Source organism: Echinops telfairi, unplaced genomic scaffold (genome assembly GCF_000313985.2).
Source record: "Echinops telfairi isolate 266 unplaced genomic scaffold, ASM31398v2 ScPeMD7_3;HRSCAF=10, whole genome shotgun sequence".
In the NCBI taxonomy this organism is placed as follows: domain Eukaryota; kingdom Metazoa; phylum Chordata; class Mammalia; order Afrosoricida; family Tenrecidae; genus Echinops; species Echinops telfairi.
Window position 1 is genome coordinate 16,857,851 of NW_022103899.1, and position 17,640 is coordinate 16,875,490.

Sequence of the window (17,640 nt, forward strand, 5' to 3'; positions counted from 1 at the left end):
CCCCAATCTAACTCACACAGACACTGAGTCAGTGTGAATCAGAAAGGACTTGACAGCAGAGGGTCTTTTTCATCCGCTCAGGTAGTCCCTGCCCCCATCAGTTCTGCACGTGCGGCTGCAGATCAGTTTTTAAAGGTGACTGGCAGAATGCAGACGCTCATTAAACTGCCCAGGATACACCAGAGCACAACTACCTTTTTTAGGTAAATAAAGAAAGAAAAGACTTCTTCCCATCTCTCAGTCTATTCTTACTGACAATAGAGGAAACACTTACAGAATTTGGTAAATTCTTCTAGTTCCCTGTGGTAAGGCAACAAGTTATTCCTCAATGAAATATCAGCAATTGCATTCTGCACCCAAAATTCAGTGGTTAGAATAAAGATCCATAATGGTTGGAGAAAGTGTGTGTGTGTGTGTGTGTGGTGTAGGGGTGGTGTGTGTGGGACAACCTATAAGATACAAGATACGGATCTTTTTGCTGAGCAGACAAGTATGCTAACTATCTGCCACCGAAGGCTGCCTTGTGATTGTCTCAAAAAAAGAAAAAAATCCAGGAACAGGAATGGGAGTAGAGATACCAGGAGGGTAGGTAGAAGGTGGGAGGAAGGGGGAAACGATCGCAATGATTGACATATTAGTCCCCCCCCACCTCCCGGGGGACAAACAACAGAAACCGTGGGGGGAAGGGAGACAGTGGTCATTGTAAGACATGGAAATAATAATTTATCATTTATAATGATTTATTATTATAATACATTTATAATTTATCAAGGGGTCACAAGGGTGGGAGGGGGGAGGGAAAAAGAGAAGCTGATACTAAGGCCTCAAATAGAATGTAAATGTTTAGAAAATAATCATGGCCACATATGTACAAATATCCTTCATACAATTGATGTATAGATTGTTATAAGAGCTGTAAGAGCCCCCAATAAAGGGATCTTTTAATTAAAAGAGAAAAAGAAAACTCCACTATGAATGTATCTATTTGTTCTAAGAGCTGTAAGAGCCCCCAGTAAAATGATCTTTTAATAAGACCAAACAAGCAAACAAAACCCTCTAAAAATCACTGCCATTGAGTCAATACCTACTTACAGTGACCCTCTTGGGCAGTTCTACCCTGTCTGATGCATTTCTGGGACTGTAACTCTTTATGGGAGTAGAAAGTCCTGTCTTTTTCTCTCGGAGCGGCTGATGGTTTCAAACCACTGACCTGACAGTTAACAGCCCAATGTGTAACGCCTACTATGTGTGCAATCACTGTACTTTTAAACTGCGAGGAGGTACCGTCAGTGACTGCATGGTCTGATCATGTATAAAGAAAAACAAAACCTGAGTCCACAGGTAGTGTAGGCGGGGAGGAAGGTGAGGGAGAGGAAGACCTTGGAGAGGGTAGTAGTCCTGATTGGGATCATCTGATTAGCAAGGCTGTTCATTTGGGAGGGAAATTGGCTTTGACCCTAGTGGTTGTATGCAGTTTAACTGTTGCTGGATGTACGTGGTGCGGATGCACTGGCCAGGAACAGATCTGAGCTGTCGGGAATGCCAGCCAATTTGGGGAGATTTATACTCACCTGAGGGCTCCAGGTGTCGAGCTTGCCAATTTAAACACATTTGATTTCTTGGAAACATTGTTTTATGCACCTTGAGGGAACACATTGAGGACGGTATGGGTAGTAATTAGCCCGTCCACCTGCAGCTGAGTGTGTGTTTCTGGCAGCACAGTGATCTATGGGTTGTGGCCACCTTGTGCCGCAGGAACCTGTGGCCCTTCTCAGACATCAGTTCGTCAATTCTCAGCACATCCAGTGTGAGTTGTGTAGCTTGATCACAGGTTCCCCCCTAAAGTCAGGGCTGCCACGCCAGAGGACCACCATGGAAGGAGACTGAACGAGCTGGGCCCTAACCCCAACTACCAGTCCCCTTGGCCTTCGGGCTTCAGTTGTCAGATGGGAGAGGAAGCAATGGATGGCTACCCCAAGGCAGTTATTGGACCTTGGAAAAGACTCCTGGCTTAGTGGGTGTCCAATGAAAAGAGAACCAGAACCACCATAGATTTTGGACCTTAATGCTCCCCTTGTCATTAATATGATGTATTAATCGGGTAGGCAAGAAGGACCTGCCCTTGTAAGAAATGTTACAGGAAAACTTGCCCTAGCATCAACCCCCATGTTCAATGTAAACAGAGCTCAGTCAATTAAGAAATCAATCTATACAAAGTAACACCCCCTGGATTGCAGCTTGAAGTTGGACTATATTTGCATGAACAGTACCTTACATTCTATGCCATTGGATAAATGCTTGCTGTTCTCAGTACAATTGCCTTATAGCTCAGGGGGGTGATTAACAAGGTTTTTCTTTTTTTGGTGACTGCTATTCTTGTTGGTTTTTGTTTTTGTCATAATATGACCGCCAAAGTAAACCAGGGAGGTTCATAACCTGTAGACAAGTAGATGGATTCTGGGCTTCCAATGAATTCTAGTCCCAGTCTAGGAACACTTAGTACATGGCCTGCTCCATAGTCAGTCATGAAGAGGCCACTGAAGATAAGGGTGCTATAGCAAAGAGTGGCAAATAAAGGCTAACAACCGGAAATAGTGTCTAGGGCCCCATAAAGGTTTGTATTCAAGCAAACATCCATCAAAGTGAGGCAGCAACTAAGTCCACATGGAAGAAGCACACCAGCTTGTGTGATCCAAAAGTAACCATAACAAAATCTAAATATGATGAAGGGGAAAGTACCAGAGCTTAAATATGAACACACAATTGGTAGAAGGCAAAGGAGGAGAGTGGGAATCCAAAATCCATCTGCAGAGTATCTGGTTAGATTAAGTCTCTGGCAGATCTCCTTTGGCTACTGGCTCGGGCCTGGAATAGTTTCACTGCAAGGCAGAGATTACTGTAAACTTGATTATGGTGGATGGAACCACTGTATAATAGGATACTTGGTCAGCTGGGTCTAATCTACGTGGTCAGTTGACCTTTCTCTAGACCCAACCTGAATTTGCTCCAGGCTCAAATATTTCTCACTTGTTCCATGACATGAATTTCTTCCTTGGCTTGTTTAGTATTGCTGGTGGTCTTTTCTTTCTTACTCTTTTATATTCTTGTTCTTTCTTTTTGTCATTTCTGTTAGGCTTTCCAGTGTATGAAGCACAGAATGAGCAAATGCATAGAGACAGTAACTGATGGGATCCCTTATGGGGGTAGGGAGTGGGGCATGGGGAGGGTGAAAGGAGTTGGGGAGCAAACAATGAATGTGGGAGGGGAGAGGGAGCACTAGAACTAATTGTGAGGATGTATATACAACTCTTTTTAAAAAAGCGATTTACCTGTGGAAGTACATGATATGTAAATATTAAGAAAACAACGAAAAAACAAAACAAAACAAAACCCCCAAACTTGACCAATACTATGGGTACAGGAGGAAGAGTGTTTGTCTAGGGGGCATTGACTTTATGTTACTGGTGGTGGAATGATTTAGAAAAGGATATCAGTAATGGTTGCACAGCATGAAGAGTGTAATTGGTGACACTGAATTAAGATGTAGAAGTTGTTGAATTGGAGAATGCTTTGTGTATATTTTTGCCACAGTTAAGAAAATTACACTAATAACAATGAGTATAAGGAAGAAGAAAATGTTCTACAGCTGATTGTGGTAATGATTGTACAACTCTTCTCGATATGATTGAGCTGTTGACTCGTGAGTGAGGTGCCAATAAAACTGTTGTAAATAGAAAAGTCAGGGCTGCTCACTACGGGACCTCTAGGGTGGTGACAGGTGAAGGATGCCTCAAGGGAAAGAGACCAAGGGAGCACCCTAAAGTGGCTCTTCCTATGGGCAGACATGCCTGTTGTGAGGCTTCAGAGCGCCCTCCGAGAAATGCCAGTGTGAACAGTGATTTAAGCTGTCTTTTCTTCATCAGGGAACGCAAGTCCAGGGGTGCTGGTGCCAAGGAGGCAGCCCTCTCGGTGTTGTTAGACACAGGGCAGAACTCTTAAGGGGTAGAAGTGGGGAGGAGTTGAGTTGGGAGGGAAGGGACCCAGCATCTATAGAGAGCTTTCACCATGCTGGGTGCTTTGCTTTTTTCTTTTGTTATTAAATACTTTTATTGGAGGCTCTTACATCTCTTATCACAATCCATACATTCATCCAGTGTGTCAAGCACATTTGTACATATGCTACCATCATCATTTTCAAAGCATTTTCTTTCTACTTGAGCCTTTGATATCAGCTCCTTATTTTTCCCTCTCCCTCCCTTGCCTGCCCTCCCTCATGAACCCTTGATACGTTATAGATGATTATTTTCATATCTTACATCGTCCTCTGTCACCTTTCACCCACTTTTCTGTTGTTTGTCTTCCTGGGAGGGGGTTATATGTCAATCCTTGTGATCGATCCCCTTTTTCTCCCTCCACCTTCCCCTAATCCTCCTGGTATGTCTATTCTCATTGTTGGTCTTGAGGGATTTATCGATCCTGGATTCTCTGTGTTGTGGGCTCTTATCTGTAGCAGTGTGCATGCTCTGGTCTAATCTGATTTGTAAGGTAGAATTGAGGTCATGATAGTGGGCAGAAGGAAGCACCAAAGAACTAGAGGAAGGTTGTATGTTTCTTCAGTGCTATACTGCACCCTGACTGGCTCGTGCCTTCCTTGTGATCCTTCTGTGAGGGGATGTCCAATTGTCTACAGATGGGCTTTTTTCAATTGATAGGCACAATAATTCTGTGAAGGGTGTTGTCAGTTTTTAAAAAATATTTTTCATTGTGTTTAAGTTCCCATTCAGCAATTTCTACACAGAGTATTCACAATCTTTGGTTACGGTCTTTACCGTGCTACGAACAAACAGTTCCATGGTTTTCTGTTCTGATTGTTCCATTTCTGAGTCTAGTTTCCCCGTAGGAGCCCCGGGGGTGTACAGGTGATGTGGTGGCTGCAACCTCTTAGTTGCTTTGCATGAGAAAGACGGAGCTTTCTGCTTGGGAACTCACAGGGGCAGTTTTACCTTGCCCTGTGGGATCACTGAGTAGGTCTTGACTCGATGGCTGTGTTTTCCCTGTCTCCTTACGTTCTCATCTTTGCTTTAAAGTAATTGTTGACTCAGGCAGACGATTTCTTAAAGAAGCGCAGTACTCCTGGCCGACACTCTATCTAGTAAGCCAATTTTTAGCTAAAAGGTGACCTGGTTTCAGTTCACAGTTTAAAGCGTATTTCAGGGTTGTAGTACCGGACAGCCCTCCAGACTCAACTGTCCCAGTCAGTCTGGACTTAAAAAAAGAAAAAGAAATTATGGTTTGTTTACTCACTTTGGGGTAGCTGGGTACCACCTAGTTCTTCTGGTCTCGTGGTAAATGCAGCTGTGGTTTGTGTAGGTGGCTTCTTAGCCCTGTAGACCCGTTTCTGGAGTCTTTGGTTTCCTTCTTACAGTTCTTTTGCTCTGGATGAATAGAGACCAGTAATTGTCTCTGCTCAGATGCCTGCTGGTAAACCCCAATTTTTCAGGTCAGAGAGGCTTCTCCTGGATTTGAACCAGGTGTGATTATGCAGGCTCTGCTGCTCCACACAGCGATGATCAGAAGGACTTCTCATTTGTGGAAAATAACTGCTACCATACTTCTGTAGAGAGTTACATTTTTCTAATTAAAAGTGACGCTTCACTAGTGTGTGGCTGGAAGATTTTCCTCATTAGTGCCTTTAGGAATTAGGTTGAAGAAAGTGTATAATACAGTAAATGTAAACACTAATCTCAGATTAGGCAGGGCAGCCCCTTGTACTCCTGACTCTTCCCATAATAAATGTGTGGCCTTAGGTTCATTTCATTCTCCGTTAAGAAGTTTTGTCTGGGACTTAAGGTCGGCCTCCTGGCCTTTTAATGATAAAGAAAGACACTTGGACATTTTGTTAAAACATGGGAACATATGTACTTAGTCATCCAAACCCTCCTTTGCTGTTAGAACAGCTACTGTTATTTTTCACTAAAAAATCCTTCTAATTAGTGTAGGTAATATATTTATCAAACTGACCTTTATAGTGGGAAAAACCTCCCCCACCTGTCACCTTAGTACTTTACAAATTGTGGAATTCTAGATACTATCTTTGAAATTTTTAATAATTTACTTAAGCCAGGCTGGGATTGAGGGTAGTTTAGCTGTTAGTTCTTGCTAAATCCAGCCTTTTTTTTTTAACCCAGGCAGAGACAAACCTTGACATTGATACTTGATTCTTGTCCCATCCACTGACTTTGTAGGGATACCCTGCAGTTTAGTGAATTACTTAATATGGTTCTTCTAGCAATCATAGATGATATGATTTAGTCGGGAGTGATTGTTAATCGGGTTAATTGTGATTGCCGTCTTGCTGGGTGTTTAAAACGAGGCAACTCAGAAGCAGAAGGAAGATCCCACACCCAGCCAAGAGGAAGAGTCTGAAGTGGAGCACATCTCTTTTGGACCCTGAGATCCGTGTGTACGGAATCTCCTTGACTTGTGGACACCAGGAGCACAACCAGTAACTAGAGCCGGAGCTGGAGGAGGAGTGCTTGTTGTGGCGTGGTTTGCCTCCGGGCACTTGATTAGAGGAGCTAGGCTTGCTGACCCACAGAACTTACAGCTGCGTACCTTCTGAGCTGAGGCTTATGTCAGAGTGGCATACCCTTTGTGCATTTTTTGGGCAGCCCTCAATGAGCTTTATGACAGTGCCTGTGCTTGGCAGAGACCAGGCCAAGAGGCTGAGGGCCAGAGGTCTGACGGGATGAAGAAGAAGTTGTGTCGACTGAACAAACATATCCTGAGAATTTCTCACCTAAATTGTAACTTGTTAGCATCTTTAATAAACCCCCCTTCATGAGGTTTTCCCTAATGACTGGGGTTGGAGTAGATGGAGGACATGCTGATGGATGATAGGATCCAGTTGTGAGCGATACTAGGTTACCTGTGATTGCCACCCTGCTGGGTATCACCTTCGAGTCTTGTCTGCACATCTTGCTTGGCCCTGTCAATGGATATCAAACCCAGCAGACATGCGGTGTGCCTCGGAAGAGACTCATCCTCTAGGGTGTTAACTCTTTCATAACACGCTTTAGTTAAGTGCCTTCTTATTTTTGGAGGGGGCCACTGGGTCGAGCAGACAGCTAAACACAGCTAAGCAGAATCTTGGTGGTTTGAGCCACTGAGACTCCTGCACAGGCCAGGGGGGTCTGCTTTGGAAGGCCTCCACCCTAGAAAACCCCTGTGGGTTTGGGTCTGTCCTGTTGCACTTGGGGTCACGCTGAGTCCCAGCGGTTTACCAGCCCAGCCCCCCTCACCCCCCACCCCCACACTCTTCGCCTTCATTGAGCTTTTTGCTGGAGTCTTGTTTTCTGGCACACGGGCTTCCCTTTGCTCTCATCTGCTTGTTTGCTCTCACATCCTGATTTCCTCACTGCCTGGTAATTCATTCTCCTTTGTGTCGTCCAAGGTTTCTACGTAAGGCAACAACATGCGGTAGGGAAACTTCCCAGTAGTTAATGCTTGTTCCTTCCCTAATCCAAGATTCTGTTCTAAAGCCTTCCCCGTAGCAACTCATTAAATAGTCGTTGCAGAATGCTTTAGAGCAGTGGATCTCAACCCGTGGGTTGCGACCCCTTTGGGATTGAGCAACCCTTTCACAGGGTTCGCCTAAGACCATTGGGAAGCACATTTCCGATGGTCTTAGGAGCTAAGACACCGCTCCTCCATCTCAACCTTTGCACTGATGTTGGCTTTTTATGAATGCTGTCGAAAAATGTAGCCATGTAGTCTATTGTTGTTTATATTAAGACTGTTACCCATGCTACATCGTGCTTCAAGACAAAATTTCATTTATTTGTCATTAGAAATAAATATTTCACAATATATAATAACATATTGTCTGTGATTAATCAATATTCTTTAATTATGTTCAATTTGTAGCAATGAAACTACATCCTGCATATCAGATGTTTACATGACGGTTCATAACAGTAGCAAAATTATAGTTACGAAGTAGAAATGGAATAATTTTAGGGTTGGGGGTTCACCACAACATGAGGAACTTATGAAAGGGCCGTGGCATTAGGAAGGCTGAGAACCACTGCTCTAGAGAAAGGAGAAAACCTTTCTTTACTGTGTTTCAGCTCCCACAGTGGAATAAAGGGCTGGGGAAACAGCCGAGACTAATGAGCCCTACCTGATGCCGTTTTCTCTAAGGAAGTGTGCTGATAGGGGTGAAAACCAGCATTCCTGTGCCTTGCCACCAATTTGTGTCAGGTTCTAATCTGCCCTGGGGACCTGTGAAGGTGGTGCTCAGTGGCCTGCCAGCCCTCCTTCCCTCGAGAACCACAGAGATTGAGTCTGTTGTTGCCAGGACTCCTTTGTCATTTCCCCCATTGGTTTAGCCAGTAGTGCAGAGACTCAGGGAAAGTGTCTTGTCCATGGGTCTCTCACTGGAGAGTTTCATGAAGATGTTCTTGGTGTATCCTCTGAAGGTCTTGGTCATCTTTGCCCGCTGTGAGTGCATGGTAAGGGGTAGAGATGTTGGGAAGAATTCTAGAAGGAAGGATGGGGTGTGCTTCTTTAAGGTGCACTCCTTGATCTGCTCTATAGCCCCGGACCCTGTGTGCCAGCCCTTGGCCAGGCAGTAAGGGCTTTCCGCTCAGTGGAGTTGAGAATTGCAGCCTGCCCCCAGCCTCCTCAAGGGAAAGACACAGAAACCAACCATTGCGATGGGGGTGTCTCAGCTCGCTCAGAGAGCAGCTGCCTATAAGGAAGGTTGCCCACACTGCTGACAGTACAGTATTAAAAAAAAAAAAGTTGGGCAAACCAGTTGCCATCGGTTGATTTGGACTCACGGTGACCACAGATGGTGCGCAGTGTAACCACACCCCAGAGGGTGAGCCTGGACCTTTCAGAAGCAGAGTGCCAGGCTTTCTTCTGAGGCATTTCTTGGTGGGTTCACTTGGTCAACCTTTTGGTTAGTAACCAATCACCTAGCCGTTTGCACTGACCCAGAGACTGTGCTGTACAGTCTGACTCATGGCAACCCACAGGACAGAGTAGAACTGCCTCATAGACTTTCCGAAGCTGCAGATTGCTTTGTTGTTCTTCTATGGAGTGGTTGATGGGCTCACGCTGCTGGCTTTTAGGTTCTGCAGCCCAGCCCTGGACCATAGTACCGGCAGGCCTCCTTTGCTTACCTCTCCAGGTCTGAGAATGGGCACTGCTCGTGGGATCCAAAGCAGCGTGTCTCTGCTTCTCTCTGCACTTGTGCTTTGTTTCCCGCCTTGAGCAGACTTCCTCTGCAGGGGTCTAGCCAGATTCCCCCAGATGATACCCCATCCCCTGATCTATGTTCAGTTTTTGTCACCTCCTTAGGGACGGTAGCCCATGCCCTAATGCTCAGACCCTTGGTAGCTGACAACGTTTGGGCCCTGCTAGCCTGGTTGAAAGTGTTGTTGTGTAATGTCCAGCTTAGTGATGGTAAAACTTACTCCCGAGGTTATGATTGGGCCTTGTGATGTGGGACTGTGTTCTCTGAAGAAGTCGGTGGGTCCATCCTGGACATGGTGCAGCTCTGAATGATTTGGGGGGGGTGTGTGTCAGGGCAGAGGAGGCAGAACACACGCGCACCCCGTGAAGGGTGTAGGGAGGTCTGGGATGGGGAGGAAGGTAAGAGGTTGCTGAACCTTGGGTTCTCTGCTAAGGAATTTAAGCATTGGCTTAAAGACACTGAAGAATTACTGAAAGATTTGAAACAGGGGATAATATGACGAGATTGTGATGTAGAAAGGTGATTTGGATGGATGGGGGAAGGAGGAGGGCCTGGTAGGAGCACTGATGGCTAGACCAGGCCAAGACACCAGTCAGAGGACTATGGATTTTGGTGAGAACTGATAAAGGCAGTCAAGGTGGGGAGCAGAAGGGAAGGGATGGCCATGATTAAGTGATTATACGTGATATGAGAGGTTAAGGTAGTATCAGTGATTCAGGTGATATAAGTGGACCGAGTAATGAAGGTGATAAAGCCATGAGACAGGAGAAGCTATGGATAAGTGCCTAGGTCAGCTCTGACTAAAAATTTAGCCAGAATCAGAGGCTCCCCCCCCCCCAATTTATGTATTATTTTCTAAAAATGCACACATGCAACTCAATGTAAAGATGATCAGAATCCTCACAACTGGACCAATAGGAAACATGATAAACGGAGAAGAGATTGACGTTGTCAGGATTTTCTTGCTTGAATCCGCAATCATTGTTCACGGAACAGCAGCCAAGAGATCAAATGATGTGCTGCATGGGGTAAATTCACGGCACAAGACCTCTTTGGAGTATTAAAAAGCAAGGGTATTACTTGAGGACTCAGGTGTGCCTGATCCAGACCTTGGTATTTTGAGTTACCTCATATGCACGTGAAAACTGGACGGTGAATAAAGAAGCCTGAAGGAGAAGTAATGCGTTGAATTATGGTGTTGACAAATATTGAAAGGGCCGGGGGCTGCCAGCAGAACGAGCAAACCTGTTTTGAAAGAAATGCAGTTGGATTGCTCTTGAGGAGCAAGGATGCTGAGACGTCATGTCACGTATGTTGGGTATGTTATCAGAAGGGACCAGTCCCTGGAGAAGGACATCATGCTAGGAAAGTAGAGGGACAGCAACGAAGGAAGACAATCGGTGAGATGGACTGACACAATGGCTGCCAACAGCCATGGTTCATTTTGTTTCTTACAGGGTCGCTATGAGTCGGAACTACCTGTAGAGCACGCTTCTAATGGTGGTAAAGGGCATTTTAACTTTCCAGTGTTCTTTTCTCCTGGTCTCGCTTTTCCTGTTGAACTGGGCTGGGTAGAGGTGGATGGTGTGTGTGGGGTGGGGTGGGGTGGTAGTGCAGGGGTCGGGGTGGGGGGCGGGAGATTCTGCGATTGTTCAGTGCGAGCTTAGCACTTTAACACAAAGCCAGGAACGCATTTAAGACTAGACATTGTAAATAGTTGTTGAACTGAATTGAACAGAAATGTAATCTAACCTCTTTCAGGAGATGGGATTTGGAGCTGTTTGAACGACCTACAAGGAAAGAAACCTTTTTTCTCAGCTAACTTGCCTTATTTTAAGTACTGAGCTTCATCTTATTGACTTGGCCCCTCTTTTCTCTCTGTTTTGCCATCAGGACTTGCTGAGTTTTACTTTGTTCCTGAAATCTTGCTACATTGGCCCAGCTTTCTACTTAAATGTGTTTCCCATGTTATTTCTAAAAGCATTAGTGATCTCGTTGGGAGCCAATTGGCTCAATTCTATTTCCTGTCCTTTGTTTATGATATTAGGCTTTTAGAGGAATGGATCAAAGTGGCTTGACGCTGCAGCCTTTCTTTCGCCTTCTGGTCTGCTCTGCGTTGGCAGCTGTGAGAATGGGCATTGTTGTGGGAATCAACTGCCAACCGGGCATTTGCATACTTGCTTCCTCTTGGTGGTCCCGCTGAATGCAAGCGGCGGTGTGTGCACTCTGCTTTTGTGGAAATTAACATGAATAAAGAGTAACTCTTGAAACGGAGGGCTGATTTTTCTGGAAAAGGCGTCATTATGCCTGCATGACCACCATATGGGAGGCTAATGAGTACACCCGGAGTCGGATAAAGAACGTCTGTCATCCAGCACCGACTCCCTTCACGTTCGGTCCTAATGATGTTGTCAGAGATGTGTTTTCAAATGTTGCCTCTTTCGTTTCCAAAGCAAAACATAAGTGCGTTCATGGACTTTTCCTGCAGGCCTCCCCTCCCACCTTTTTCTTTCGCTTCACATTTAACATTGGGTTGTTGTTATTGTTGGGTTCTGTCAGGTCAGTTCTGACTCGTAGTGCGCCTGTGGACAACAGAACAAAACACTGCTCCATCCTGCGCCATCCTCACCACTGCTCCTGGGCCGGAGCCCAGGCTTGCATGCAGCCAGTCTGTCCCTCCGTCTCACTGAGGGCCTTCCTCGTTTTTGCTGCCCCTGGACTTAACCAAGCACCATGTCCTTCACAGACTAGTCTCCCCGGACATGTCCAAAGTGCATACGTGTTTAAGTCTAGTCAAACTTGCCTCTAGCGAGCTTTCTGCTGGTACTTCTTCCCAGGACAGATTTGTGTTTTTTTTTGGACAGTCTGTGGTACTTCCGATATTCTTTGCTAGCACCATAACAGTTTTCCATAAGTGGCTTTAATATTATTTCTTATTGCTAATTCTGGCAGCCTCTGGTCCAACTGGTGAATGTCTTTTTATATCTCCCAATAAAATTGTTTTATTTGTGCTACTTTGGAGAGTTTAAACTTAATAGGAGATGGCCAAGTGCTATATGCTGTGTTTCGGTTTAGAGTGCATCTTTTCTTGCTTCATATCCCTTTGGAATAGCTCTGCCATGTTGTGTTGCTGTTTGGATTCGGACTCCTGGGATCACCTAGCTCTTCACCAGGCGTGCCTTCGGCTGGCGGTCTCTGTGGGCGGCTAATGGCTTAGGGAGTGCTGGGCTTGACCTGCTCCAGCGCTGAGGATGGCTAACGTGGTAGGTAACTTGTAATTTCAGGTTGGTGATGGGCAGGCTAGTTATATTTAACAGAGGGATATTTAAAGACGCTATAGAATGTTTATGCTGCCTTCTCTTGAATCCTGAGGCATTTTGGAAATGATACTTTTGATATTTATGTGGTATTTTAAGACTGCAGAAGATGGCAGTAAATTAGTGTACATTGAAATGCAGAAAGCAATTTTGGAAGTCTGTTGAGATGAGAATGGGGGAAAAGAACTGGTGGCAGTTAGATATTTTTCTCTTGGATGGGACAAACAGCTGGCTGGAGCTGGGCAGCCCTGCACTCCCTGGCCCCGGCTCTTGAGGTGGTGGCTGGGTCACATCAGCACCCTGCGAGAGGGGGACTATCTTCAGACACTACAATGACTTCCTGCGTGGTTCCTCGGCCTCTCTGGGCACTGGCAGTTACGTGCTACAATGTCTTTCCCCAGCATAGAAAGGCTAGGTTTTACATAACAGCCAAGAGCTCTAGCAGGGGTATGTTGTTAAAGTCACAATGCATCCTATATGTTGGACAGAGTCCCTGGGTGATGGAAAAGCCGAATGCACTCCACCCACTAATCAAGCCGTCTATGCAGAGGTCACTCAGAAGAAAGCCCTGGTGATCTGCTTAGGACAAATCAGCCATTGAGAAACCTATGGAGCCTAGTTTTTCTCTGATACCCATTAGATCACCATGAGTTGGAATAGAATTCACAGCAGCCAGTTTATGTGTTGGGCACTGTGATCTCAATAGTGTCTAAGCTACGTGGAGATTTGGGTTGCTGATGAAGGAAGGATGCAGATACACAGGATTTCAGAGTGGTTGGAGGACCAGAAAGGGGACGGATTTGGACAATCGAGAGGAAGGAGTCAAGGAAAGGCTGTTGCTGGGCAGCAGAATCCAGAGCAGAGAGCAGAAGCCATACTGCAGCCGTGTCTGGTCTTTGCAAGATCAAGCAACCACCAGCCATCACCACCACCCGAGAGACATGGCCCCAAGGTGTCTGAAAGAGGATCTTTCTGGTGTGGATTCTGTACTGGGAATTGGCACTGGCATTCATAAGAGTATATACAACTGGAGAGTCCCTCAAATTGAGAATAGATTCCAATAATGATATACAAACCCTATACTAGATAGCGGAGCCCTCTTAGCATAATTCATAAACATTGTACTGATAACTGCAAGGTCAGCAGTTCAAAGCCACCAACTGCTCTACAGGAGCAAGATGAGGGTATTTACTCCCGTAAAAAGATACAGAAACCCACCCACAAGGGCAGTTCCACTCTGTCCAGTCTGACTATGAGTCAGAATTGATTTGATGGCAGTGAGGGTTTTTTTTTTTTATAACTGTATAGCATTTTCCCTAAAAGAAAAAACAAAACCCACAAACAAATGCCTACTGTGATTCATCCCTTCAGCTGCTTCATACTCACATACATGCTGCTCAACCATACTCATGCTCCCAAGAAGAAAACGTTGTCATTTAATGCCATGCAGCCATTCACCTCAGGGGTGTAAACGGAACAGGCACCTCCTCCTTGAAGCATCTTCTCTCTGAGATCTTTGTCCGTTTGCTTCCCAGACGTCCTCTGAGATGAGCACTGAGGAAGTGTGTGTGTGTGTGTGTGTGTGTGTGTGTGTGTGTGTGTGTGTAAAGGCTACAATGCTTCCTATGATTCGTGGGTCTGAAGCTTGATTCCCTTATGGGCCGAGCAGTCTCAAACCACTGTCACTTGGACATCTTTACCAGCATAGCTTCCTTAAAAAGGGAGCTAGCTTTTAGAGTCTATTTGCTTCCCTGGGCTCAAAACTCAAACTCGTTGCCATCGCTTCAGCACTGACGCATAGCCACTCTACAGGACAGGGTAGACCTGCCCTTGTGAGTTTCTGAGACTAACTCTTTATGGGAGTAGGAAGCTCTGTCTCTCTCCCTTTCTCCCTTGGTGGTTTCAAACAGCTGACGCTGTGAAGCATAGCTCACCGTGTAACCACTACACCATCAGGGTTCCTCTCATGAACCAGTAACCCAAACGGAAATTATTGCTGCGTCTCAAAGTTTGGGCTTAGAATCCAGTTTGAGAATTTGTCTCCTGGCAGGTGGACCTGGCGTTGGTGTGCTGCTTATCGCCTCAGCTCGCCCACTACTAGAACTTCCTCGGGGAGAGTAAGAAGCCTAAGAGGCAGTCGCGTGGGCTGGGTCCCCAAAAGTGCTACATAGTCAGCGTGGGGGTGCTTGTAGATGTCTTTTCTGCCCTAGGTGGTGCTTGGGATAGGTCGCGTCGACCTTGCACCTCTCACCTCCAGGCTGAGCGACTCCTTTTAGTGCCCTATGTGCTGTCTGCCCTCTCCGGCTGGCCGTACCTGCACAGCCAGCTTGCCTATGTGTTTTTTTGTAAACCCCTAAGAACTGGCCACCTCATGCTTTTGCATCGAGACTCTTTTTCAGATGCTCAATGTTGCTAGGCCCAGGGCCCGACTCCTAAGAAGAGGCCATAGTTTAATCAGCCGTTTCACTATTAGATCTGGAAGGTGATCATCTTCCCAGTCCCCGATGGCAGGCCCTCACCCTCCACCCTGCTGCCTCTGCTCCGCCTTTCCGCCCTTTCTAGCGCATTCCTGGTAGCACTCCGCTTCCAGGTACCTATTTGGTGAGTTGCTTTCTGTTTTGTCAACCGCAGAGACCCCAACTCAAAGAACTCGAGCAGTAAAGAGAACTGATGGCTTCCGTGATGGGAAACCTGAGGGAGGTGGGACAGGGGTCAAGTGCAATTTGAGCCAGAGGTTCCTGGTGCCGACCAGAGTCCAGCCTGGATTCTGTTGTTTTCTTGCTCTGCTCTCCACGTGCTGTCTTCTGTCTCAGGACCGCAAACGTGACTAGAGCAGCTCCCAGTCTCTTGTCTGGGAGCCATACCATGGAGGTGGAGCGAACCCGGGTCCCCGTAGATTAAGCAAAAGCCTCAGGCTCAGGCACATGCCCAACTCAATCAATTCCTGAGGCTGGGAGATGGGAATATGTTGGATGTGTTGGCCTAGAATCACATGGTATGTTTCTGGAGCTTCCCTAGAACAACACGGATTTCTATGAGGTTCTCTGTTGGTATGTCATGTGACAGCTACCAAGGATCCTCTGGGCTCCAGGCACATGCACATTCTCCGTGTAACCCCAGAAGGAGCCCTGGTGGTGTAGCGGTTATGAGTTGGGCTGCAATCTACAAGGTTCATAGTTCAAAAACACCAGTAGCTCCGAGGGAGAAAGATGGGGTTTTCTCCTCTTGTGAAGAGTTACAATGTGGAAACTCACCCAGTCCTGCAGGGTCGCTATGAATTTGCATCGACTGGATGGCCATGAGTTTGGTTTGGGTTTGGGAACCCCCGGTGATACCTTCTGATGGTTTGTGGCAGCATTGAGTTAGCAAGAGATTATGGAATTTGCTACTGTGGTTAGCGTAGCTCCTTCAGAGAAAACCAAGTCCATCCCATTGCCTAATGGAAAGACTGATTTCACTGAGAGCAAGCTGAACCAAACTGAGACGGGTGGTGGTGGCTACCTAAGGGAGCAGTCCATTTGCAGGAAGATATGCAAGTACACCCCTTGCTATCTTCTAAGTCTTCTAGTTTTACCTGGAGAATGAGAGTCGTTCTTTCCTTCCTCAAAGTATCTAGCTGCAAGGAAAACAAAACAAAACCAAACCTAGAAAAACCCAAAAAACAGAAAACACTGGTTAAATGACTAGGCTGAATGAATGCTGATAGCACCAGTTTGATTTGTTTTGCTTGTGTTCGCAAAAGCTGCATTGCAGAGTTTTAAAATTCTTTACCATTTACCTACAAATCAGCATTGAAACGCCCTCCCCTAGCCCCCATTTGGATTGTAAAGTGAGGATAGAAGTGTGAAAGGTAGTATCAACTTGCTTGAACTTTGAGTTTGAAAAGCTGGTGCTTCAGGCCTAATTATAGAGAAAGATTGGCAGCTTAATTATTGTTACTTGCGGTGAATCCACATGGTCTTGCTGCAGCTGTTTCTATAAATAGACTCTATATACAGAAATCTACTCTGGGGCTAAGTGTTCCCATTCAACCACCTTGCTTAATTCAAATTGCTGGTTTGAGGTGGTTATTTTTAAAACCCTTCTCAGGTTGACTTCCCCCTTAATCCCTAAACCTTCTTCCATCATCTGCCAAATTACATGTAATGCTTCACAACTAGAGTGCTTTTGACATTGCTTGAGTCTGAGAACCTGAAATTCGATGTAAACAACACAAACCAAACACTGCCACTGAGTCCGTTCGACCCGTAGCACCCTTACAGGACCGAGTAGAGCGGCCCCTCTGGGTCTCTCAGACTGTAGATCTCCATGGGAGTAGAAAGCCTCACCTTTCCCCAGTGGTTTCGAACTGCTGACGTTGCTGTTAACAGCTTACATTACCCACTACAGTAGGATGCGTTGAAAAATTTTTGTGACATGAAAAAGGATTTTGAGGTCAGGACTAATAAAAATTTTTTAACCAAACTCAAGTGGAAGTCATGGAAGCTGCGCACCAAGGGGATGAGAACGTGTGCACCACCAGTGTTCAGATCAAGCGTTCAAATTGTAGACGGCTAGGGAGAGCTCAGAAAATGAACCCAGAGAGGGAACACAGGCCGTCTCGACCAAGGAAGAAACGAAGTTCAGACACTGGTGGGAAGATGGCAGTAGAATGACCGTGGATGCACTAGCTGTTGGAGCGATTTCCATTTCTGCATCTTAACACCAGGAGCCTGGATGGCTCAGTGGTTAGAGCAGTTGGCTGCCGACCAAAAGGCAGGTTGAATCCATCCGTGGCTCCATTCCACCTCCGTAAAGATGTGGAGCCCCGGAGACCAGTGGGACAGTTCTGCTGTGCCCGACAGGGTTGTTATGTGTTGGAATCAACTAGGCAGCAGTGGGTTCAATTTTTCTGTTTATCATACAATGAGAGTCATGATACCAATTTCTACTTCATAGAGTAATTCTGTAAATCAAATTAATGAATTCATGTGATGTTCTTGGTGTGGTTTTGATGTCTGGCAAGTGCTTAATGACCTTTGTGATAAGTTTCATGGCAAAGTGGATTCTGGACTTCCTCCT

At 45.9% G+C, this 17,640-nt stretch overlaps 1 protein-coding gene across 3 annotated transcripts in view; it reads left to right on the forward strand.

The window, feature by feature from the left end:
* MYO1B (myosin IB) overlaps positions 1-17,640 on the forward strand; it is a 202,995-nt gene that overhangs the window by 28,929 nt on the left and 156,426 nt on the right. The window lies entirely within an intron of this gene.